At 37.2% G+C, this 10,034-nt stretch overlaps 1 protein-coding gene across 2 annotated transcripts in view; it reads right to left on the reverse strand.

Moving 5' to 3' along the window:
* The window catches only part of LOC106671210 (hemicentin-1-like), a 283,989-nt gene extending 274,650 nt beyond the window's left edge, over positions 1-9,339 (reverse strand). Inside the window, exons 1-2 of one of the 2 annotated variants that reach the window (XM_024229405.1) lie at positions 9,296-9,339; positions 9,097-9,229 (exon numbers count right to left, since the gene is read on the reverse strand). The gene's annotated coding sequence lies outside the window, so the exon portion shown is untranslated. The remainder of the gene's footprint in view (positions 1-9,096; positions 9,230-9,295) is intronic. The other variant, XM_024229406.1, reaches the window with a different exon arrangement.
* Between the last annotated feature and the right edge of the window lie 695 nt (positions 9,340-10,034).

The following is a 10,034-nucleotide window of genomic DNA, read 5'->3' on the forward strand; positions in this document are numbered from 1 at the left end:
CAACCTTAGCAAATATTTTGGACAATGAATGACCAAAAGAAGATGCAAGTGATTTCCACGGTATACCTTTTTGGTTAGCCTGTAAATAAAAGATTATTAACAGAATTATATAATACTGACGCTATGGCTAGTGTTCGTTAAGTGGATTGTATATTAAAGGCTAAATAAATCCAAAATTAAAGAAAATGGGAAAGAGTGAATCCGAGGAGGGGATTGGGATAAATTCGAATTTTCAATTACCCCAACGTGTCTCGGTACGGGATCAAGCAATTCGGCAACAGTTGTCCTCTTCTTTCTTCGACTAGGCAGGGCCCCACAGTCTCCGGCGGATTCAGACGTTTGGCACCGAATGCTTACTTGACAACGGCAATTGAAAAACATAAATTGCGCACAAACACGGGGTTTAAATAATCGGGTAAGACAACGATTTTTTCGGCAGTAACTCTAGGCAACAACTGACTCGCCGACCGGTCGGAGACATCCAGAAGGGTTCGAAAGGGCAATCGGCGTAAACACCTAGCAATATGAGAGGTTAAGAAGCGTGGATGTCTTCAGGTCGTCGTCGATTATGGCGATGTGGCGGGTTCTAAGAATGGAAAATTGCCGGCAAGGCTTGTGCAGTGTAGTGTTGATGCATCAAAAGATTGAGCTGAATCTGAAGATTGAGCTGAATATTAGCCATGTGACAATTCGTATAGGTGTGTTCAAATTTGGGGGGGTTATTGTGAAAAAAGGGCCAGAGGCGACGGTGGGAATCGAACACACGACCGCGGCGTGAGAGTCTCTCATGCTAACCACTCGGCTACCGCGGTCCCCGTGGGATCAAAGTAGTTTATTGAAAAAGAATTTCTGAGGTCGTTGTGGAATTTGACGTTGATTGACTTAATGAATTGATTTGAAAATTTGCCTGAAGAGATTTAATTAGAAGAACTATATTTGCTGGAAATTGAATGGCATTGCAGAAATCCACTCTTCCACTAGGTACGTCCATAGTGATCGCAATGATGAGGTTGGTGATGACGGTCAAAACTGATTTAATACTTAAATGGCTACATAGTTGTCCAAGTATTCTGTTAAGTTTCTGTCTCTGAAGTCTTCAGTGAAGATTCCACGTCTGCTGTCCCTGAATGGTCTAAGTATCTATTTTTTCAATGGAAATATTCGCTGTGGGCATTTTTCTTCTCCTCCACTTTTTGCACCAGCTTTTTATAAACTCAAGGTGTTCTTGGATGTTAGTGACTTGTTAGACAGAATTCGGATTAGATGATTTTATTACTCTAATATCCGCATAGGAAAGTCAGTGTACAAATAATAAACAGAATGTGACCAAGAATACACCCTTGGGGATGCCTACTTTTTTCGTCAGGTCTCAAATTATTCCCAGCCAGACCAAGATGGAATTGGAAGCTTATAATTTAAACAGTATCCCTTTTTGACCTTATCTGGGTAGCTTCCAGATAGTTATTTTTTTCTACAGCCGGGAGGATGTCGTCAACGAATTTGTAATTTTGCTATCCTAGAATGAAGTGAATAGAAGCTGAATTGTCGAAAAGGAGGGATTGTCAAGCTAGGTTGGGTATTAAACGTTTTGAAAGGATTATTTTGAGGATTTGCGTCATCAGAAGAAATGGATCTCAAGGAGATGTGGTTGGGAGGTGTGTGAGCTTTACGAATCCAAATGACCTAGGCATATTTTCATAACAGAGGAAAGTGAGCGTTATGTAGGATGACATTTTATACTGTAATTAAAAATACGATAGCGTTCTGAGGAAGGGTACGAAGTATAGTGAAGACGAATACTTGGCTTAACTTAAGAAGTAGGAAAAGGTTCGAGAACGAGATGAAGAGATAGAGGTACACCAAGGTACCATATTACATGTTGTGCATGAGGTGCATAATCTATTTCATCCTTTCGTCGTTTAAATGCTCTGTGACCATATTATTAATATTCACAGAGTAACCATTTTAGCGGTTTATTTTTTTAAATCAAAATTCTGAATAAAATTATTTGTGAGTTTCATAGTAGAAATGCGCCTTACTAATATGATAATGAGGTTAATTACATTTTAGTTACAATATCTAAAATATAGTGAGTCTAAAATCCGGCAGGTTCCCTTGTCTAATTTCACTTCATGTAACGAAGTGTCAACTTTTCAGTTGGCTTCCGCGTAAAGAAACTTTGCCAACAATATAAAGTTTACCGAGTTACGGTATATCACGGAATTTGAAGTGTAGCATAATTTTGGAATTCGTTTCCACGTCGCAATTAATGTAATTAAAATAGAACACGTGAGAGAACTTGCACTTGAACTTAAATTCAAAGCGGGAGCGATTCCTTGCAGGACGCTAAGTAAATTTTGATTATTTCCCCTACATCGGTACAAGAGGTAAAATCAAATAATGGGAAAGTTTTGAGGCATTCGGAGCGAAGGTGTAATCTCGCTAAGTGCTCACGTGAAATTGCTAATCTCCTTAGCACTTAATTTTTGGTCGGCGCCTTAATAAAGTTGATAATGAGCTACTCTTAGAACAAAGGTGGCACTGACTTTACTTATCACCCTTGATTTAGTTAACATACCGTTAAATATCTAGTTAAGCCTCGTATGATTTCACCCTTTGCTTCATCCCCTCATTCTTCACATGAAAGGACGTATTTTTTAATTTTGAAACCTACCAAGGGGAAGAATAAAGCGTCTTTAATTTTTTAGAAGTAATTACTCACTGGGGACTCTTCCGCTCGACAAATCACGGAAAATTTGAAATGCCAATTAGAAGAGGTCGACAAAAGGCGTTTCACATCAAAAAAGAAGTTGTTTCAGTAATAAAACTGAAAAGAATTAATTTTTTAAAATGAAACCAATGCTTCTCTCACATCCCTAAAAACTTAACAATTTATATATCATAACTTTTTTATTTACCACAGTCTGCTTGAAAAAAATATCAATAAATCGAGAAGCTATTTAGTCGTTAAATCATTAATTTATTTTAATCACTTTCTAAACGAATGTCACTTATTAGACAAAAAAAATTATTGAAAGAAATAGAGTTTATGAAGTTTAGCGTGAGTTTAAAAGCAAATGTGGCATTTTTTTTGCCTTATGATCTTTGCATATTAGCCATGACGAATACTTATATATGTTGTTCAAATTGGGGGGTTATCGGGAAAAAAGGGCCAGAGGCGACGGTGGGAATCGAACCCACGACCGCGGCGTCAGAGTCTCTCATGCTAACCACTCGGCTACCGCGGTCCCCGGAATTTCTTATTGTTGTATGTTGAAACTGCTTTTATAAAGAGAATATTCGTGATTGTAGGGTCTGCGATTATAAAGTTTGGTTGAACCACAATATTCTATACTGTATGTCCATAATGTCCATAACGGTTTCAGTGTTAAAGTGTACATGAGTATTTTGTGTCGAGTCTATTGACTAGTAGTGTTTCGTAGACGCCGGCGGGAGAAAGTATTGGATATCTACCCTCCAAGTCCGGCGCTACCAGGGATAGTTGCTGGCTGTTGCGTATAGGATTGATGGATAAAAAATAGTTCAATAATTTGTTTGATAATTAAATTTATTAATTCACAATTTATGACATAAATACGGAAACTAGAATCTGGCCAGAAAACAAACAAAGATAACGAGAAGAAATATAGCTGTATAGAGAGATAAGTTGATATACAGAATGACAATGTTGAGAAGAAAATGACTAAGGACGTCAGTACGTCAACTCACGACAGGGAAGATCAAGCGAGAAGTTGGTGCTTATCTTGATTGGAGTCTGGAAGCCACTCGCCGGACGAAGTCAAAGGTGCGTTCGTTCGTACCCGTCGGAAACCAGAGAGCGACTGACTGAAGAAAGCTGATGTACGTTTGTACGTACAGGTCGAAAACCAGGCAGTGGCTCACTCTTTTTACGACGTCTCGCTGAAAATTGACCTGTTTCTCCCTCCAGCGTCTTGATCCTTACAAATTTTCCTTTTTCACAATTTTTCAAGATGATAAATTTAAGATAACAAATGACGATTTCCCAACCAATCATTAATAAATAAAAATGTTTACATCTGCTTAAACAAGTAGTCTTTTAAGTGATCGGCATCGTCGGTTCAGTTGTGTCTTTTCAATCCTGTATTGCTTATTCAAGGTCAGTCGTTAGATACAGTCCAAGTTTTCGAATGAGTTTGATTCTAAAATTTTTAACCATTTTTCAATAATAGGTGTATCTGGATGTTTCGGTGAGCTATAACGAGGTCGGCACATCAACATTATTGAGTACTTAAATTCACTAATTTCGTGGTCTGCTAGAGCAATTAATATATTACAATTAATTAAGGTTTTTAATTGAGATAAAAAAGTCAATGGCACGAGCGGGATTCGAACCCACGATCTTCGGCTAGGTACGCCGCTGCTACCACTTGAGCTATCGTGACCTCGATCCACCCGGACACCAACCTCCCATCTCAACCGTATCTAGCCGAAGATCGTGGGTTCGAATCCCGCTCGTGCCATTGACTTTTTTATCTCAACTAAAAACCTTAATTAATTGTAATTATTGAATACAATAACGGGGTGAGGAGGCAGCATTGAGGAACTCCTGCAAAAGAGGGACGATCTCACCCAAAACTGTAATGTACCTGTCAGCAAGTTTAAGACTTAAAGATGAGGAAATGAGCGAGTTGTCCATGTGTACGCATAGCAAATCTAATTGTCAGACTTGATCGAACGCCTATTCAGTATCGAGGAAAACCTCCGAGCATACCTTATTTTCAAGGGACGATGGTATGATGTCCAAAACTCGATGGAGTTAGTTAAACATGGAATGGCGACACCTAAAGGTTTTAGAAGATATTTATTTTTCTAGTAAGCCACAGCAATTATTTTAGACAATCAATGATCAAAAAAAGATGCAAGTGATTAGTGTATTTTTTTTTTGCTTAATGTATAATTTATTTAGAAATCGTGAGATGCGATCTGGTGTGATGTAGGTTTCAGAAAAACATTTTTTTTATCGTGCCAACGTTTCGATCTTTATTGAGATCATCTTCAGGTATATATGGTATATACTAATGTGTAATTTCAAACCGATTTCCACTGTACACTTTTTTGGTTAGCCAGTAACTATCAGAATACTTAACACGTTTACATAATATTGGCAATGTGATAAGCAGAGAGGTTAAGAAGGGCGGATGTCTTCAGGTCATCGTCGATTATGGCGATGTTGGGGTTTATTAAGATGAGAAAATGTAGAGAGTGCTCAAGCTGTACGGTAAGGTCGGATCAAAAGGTTTGTGGAAGATTTGGAGCGGGATCAGATAAGCTTGTTGGCAAAATAAATATTGTGGTCGTTGTGGATAGTTAGGTTGGAGACTTAAGAAAGCTTAGAGAATTTGCCTGATGACTTTTATTTGGAAGGTTGGAGTTGGTGGATATTGGATGGATTGGCGGAACCCTTCACACCATATGTGTAAGAGGTCCCAGTAATGTCTTGTAAAGAGTTAGTTGAGTTGGACGGTCAAAACAGTTTTCAAACTTAAATAACTTTGCAGTAGTTCTAGTCTTCCGTGAAGTTGCTCCGTTAAGTCGAAATACAGCCCAAACTATCGGATGAGGTTTGCGTTAGTGTGTGAGGTTATAATAGATCGGTGGTAGAGTAAAGAAACGGAAGGTGAAGGTAATGTTACGCGATTCTGTGGTATTGAGTTTGTCTCTCAAATTTTTTAATCGTTGATCAATAACACGTAAGCCTTTCTACTGCAGTGTACCTTTCGGCCTTGCGGGATACAAGATGGGTAAGTGTGTAGATGGTTTTCCTTGAGTATTCAGAGCAAATCAAATTGTCATGATCGAACGCCTGTTCTGTATCGAGGATGACCTCCTCTGTATCTTCGCAAGAGAGATGCTGGTCAAAACACGATGACACTGTTGAACAGTGGAATGATGACATCTTACTCCAAATTGACGATCGGGAAATTCAATGAATCGAGAATTGGGAGTACACTTTCACAAAGAAGTTTTTAAGTAGGTTACCAAGATTTGTATATAAACTGATGGTATGGTACGGATTTGTAAGGTGTGGTTTCTTGGGTCTAGGGATTGAATTTGGAGGTTGAAGGTGATAGTAAGTATAGAGGAGGGTCTTTATGAAGGACAATCAAGAATATGCCTTTCTTTGTAAAGGATTATGCTTTATTGGGTTGGTGAAATTAATGCATGTTTTGAAGAAAAAAAAAATTCGCACGTGCTTGTTACGTAAAAGAAGTTAAATTCTCAAGTCTAAGTTATGGATTATAATAAATACTTTTAACTGTTATCTTTTATACGAAACATTTATATTGAATTTTATGAGTAAGGACCTGCTACATTAAAATGTGCAAACTAGATTTTGGTCAAATTTATTTGTAGAATTTATACTTGAGCGAAGTGCGGTCCAAATCACGGGTAACATGAATACAGTTTTGGAGGAAGGAAGCACTAGCAAATGCACAGTGCAACGATGGTTTCAGAGATTTTGTCTTCTTCACTTAAACACTCCGTTGTGGACGACAACCAACTCAAAACGTTGATTGAAGAAACTTCACGTAAGACAATATGGAACATTGCGGAAGACCTTATTGTTGACCGCTCAACCGTTTTTTCGCAAGCAACTGGAGAAAATTGATAAAGTAAAGAAGCTTGACAAGTGGGTCGATTAACCGAAGCCCAGTCTCTTCTGTTGCACTACCAAAACGATCCATTTCTCGATTGAATCATTAGAAGTGGATTCTGTACGATAACAGGAGGGGTAGAGGTCAGTGGTTGGACCAAGATGAAGCTCCAAAACTCTTCCCGAAACCATAATTGCGGCCACGAAAGGTTATGGTGACTGCTTGGAGGTGTACTCCTGGGATGTTCACTGTAATTTCCTGAATTACGGTGAAACTATCACAGAAGGGAAATATTTCAAAGAAATCGACAAAATGCACGGAAAACTGCAATGTCATGGTCTAGCATTAGTAAACGTAAGGGCAGCATTCTTCACGATAAAGCCAGCCCACATGTCGCAGTGCCAACCCTGCGGAAACTTAACGACTTATTAAATTCACTAATTTCGTGGTCCGCTTGACCAATTAATACATTACAATTAAGGTTTTTAGTTGAGATGAAAAATAGTCAAGACATTTGAAAAATGGCAAAAAGGAGGGAAAACTCATAAGGTGGGGTTGAGATAGGAAGTTGATGTCCGAGTGTCACGATAGCTCAAGTGGTAGAGCAGCGGCGTATCTAGCCGAATATCGTGGGTTCGAATCCCGCTCGTGCCATTGACTTTTTTTCATCTCAACTAAAAACCTTAACGACTTATATGAAACCTTACCGCACTCGACCTGTCGCCTACAGTCTTCCATTTTTTAAAGCATTTTATTCACTTTTATAGAATTTTTAGAGAAGCGGTGAAGCCGAAAACGCTTTCCAATATTGTGCATCGAAATAAAAATTTTTAGGTCAGCGGAAAAAAAGCGCTTATCACACGTTAGCAAAGATGGATTGCTTGTGATGGAAAATATTTCGAATAAATTTTCTTTATTGTATAAAAAAAGTTTTGACTGCCTTTTCAAAACCTGTATTATTTTCGCACCAGCACAATACTTAAGCAAAAAAATTTTAAATTTATGTATGGGTTTTGATCGAAAAAAAATTAAATGGATCGTCTGCGAAATATATCTATCGGAAGGTGGGAAGGTTCTAGGATCTTTGGTATTGTAATTATTGGATTTTTCAAGAGTAAAATTTAATATGTTCTTTTAAAAAATGAATTGAAATGTAGATTAGAAACGTGAAGTTAAATACTCCGATAGGGAGAAAATTATTTTAAAAATAATAAATATGTATTATCCTCTTATTTGTGAGATTTATTACAGCAAAAAAATGCGTGAGCTTACAGGGTCGAATGAAATAATTTTTCTTACAAATATTCTTTCTATTTTTATGTTCATTGCTGTAAGTAATTTTTATTTAGAAATCGTGAGATGCGGTCTGGTGTGATGTAGGTTTCAGAAAAACATTTTCTTTCTCTTGCCAACGTTTCGATCTTTATTGAGATCATCTTCAGGGCTCAAAGTGACTTTTGTGTAATTGTGCCATTCTTGCGTGTCGTGTCGAGAGTGCCCAAGTAAGTAATGCTAATTGTTTAAAGGCAAGCTTTTAAAATTATAATTTTTTTACTCATGTCTAATGTTTAATTAGGCTTTTAAAAAATTATTTCTACAGTATGTTTTATCTGAAATGTTGCTTTGTCAGGGATAATATACAAGATAAAAGAACAATTCTCATAGTGGTCACATCAGACGGATACGTAAAGAGAAAGCAATACAGACGACGGAAAAACCGATTTATCCAACACGATGAATTTGATGAAATCGTGTTTGTGATTTTTTTTAACCAAAAACACTTTGACTGTTTTTAATCGGATTTCGTATTATATTTATCCGTAATAATAAAAAAAAAAGATCACACCGATATAACTGATGAATTCGCAAAACGGTCAGATGGCGGAAATTAATATTGTAAGTGATGAAAAAGGAATTAGGTACTTAACTTACTTTACTTACAATTAATGATGTAAAATTTTATTCTTTACGTTTCAGTAATTTTGTCTTAAGTTAGTAGCGTTGTAAAATAAACATAACTTTCGAAAGTCATCGTTAAATTTTTTTCTTGGGTTTTTAAAGTTTTTAGATTCCAATTAACTGTTTATTATGTAAATCAACATGAAATTATATTATATAAAATTTTTATAACAATCATAGCTGTTAGATAGTACAAGTGTAAAATAATACTTTAAATGATTTAGTAATCATCTGGTAAGATCGTTTGGGTAACATGCAAAGCACATTTAACGGCGGTAAATGGGAAGGAAGAGGTATAGTTTGAAAGCCGAATTATACAGAGTAGGGCCGAAGTGGTGTAATGCTAAAACATTAAAGGCTTTCGCTGATTCTAATCCCCAATAACGAATTCAACTGGCTGCGAGAAGGTGAACAGCCGGGGGCGTCGGAGTTCAATAAAGGAGCTCAATAGGTTTATACCAATATTGGTCGGATTCGGTTTGAATGCGAGATGGCTTACCTGTAAATTGGCGAGGGGTGGCCTTCTTTGTACCAGATGACCAGGTGCACTCTGTCAGCCAAAGCGGGCGGCTTGATGTCGCAGGGCAACTTGGCGACCCCGGTCGACACCGCCTCGGCGTATGTCACAGTAACTGAAAACAGAAAAAGGAGATTGTTAAAAAGGAATATTTACCGTACAGCAAAATAGAAGTTTCTACCTGTAAAATGTGTGAAGAGTTGAAACTACAAAAAATAATAATACTAAAATAATAGTACTAAAGCATTGAGGATGAAACTGGTTGTTAAAATTTTATCACTTCCCTCCACCCCCTAAAAAATGTAAATATAATAATATGCAACAGTTCATCTATGATCCGCATTATATTCACAAACTGGAGGAGCTAGTATTGGGTTATAAGTAAATCATACGGGAATTTTTTTTACAGTGGTTTAAAATGATAAGGCCAAACTTTCACATGGATCGAAAAGAAAAGGGATCGAAAAAAAAACAAATGAAAGATCTGGAGCAAGCTATATTATGTGCAAAACCAAAATTATAGAAAATGATTTATAACTTTTATGTAAAATGATATTGGGATGACAAATTAGTGTCACGCGTGAAGTCTAAATCACGATAGCTGAAGTGGTTAGTGTGCTGGCTTATTGAACCAAAGTCCTATTAGCGGAAGGTCTTGGGTTCGAATCCCTCTAGTTACACTAACTTTTCATCTCAACCACGCTGTACATAAAAATTATAAATCAATTTAAATAATTATTTTAATTAATTTTTTTTATGTAAGGTTTTGGTTGAAAAAAAAGTTAGTGTGACGAGCGGGATTCGAACCCAAGGCCTTCGTCTAAATAAGCCGCTACTCTAACCACTTCAGCTATCGTGACTTCGATCAACGCGGACACCAACTTCTAACCTTAACCCCACCTGTTGAATTTTCCATCCTT

This window comes from Cimex lectularius, unplaced genomic scaffold (genome assembly GCF_000648675.2).
Source record: "Cimex lectularius strain Harlan isolate CLEC.00 unplaced genomic scaffold, Clec_2.1 scaffold242, whole genome shotgun sequence".
NCBI classification, from domain to species: domain Eukaryota; kingdom Metazoa; phylum Arthropoda; class Insecta; order Hemiptera; family Cimicidae; genus Cimex; species Cimex lectularius.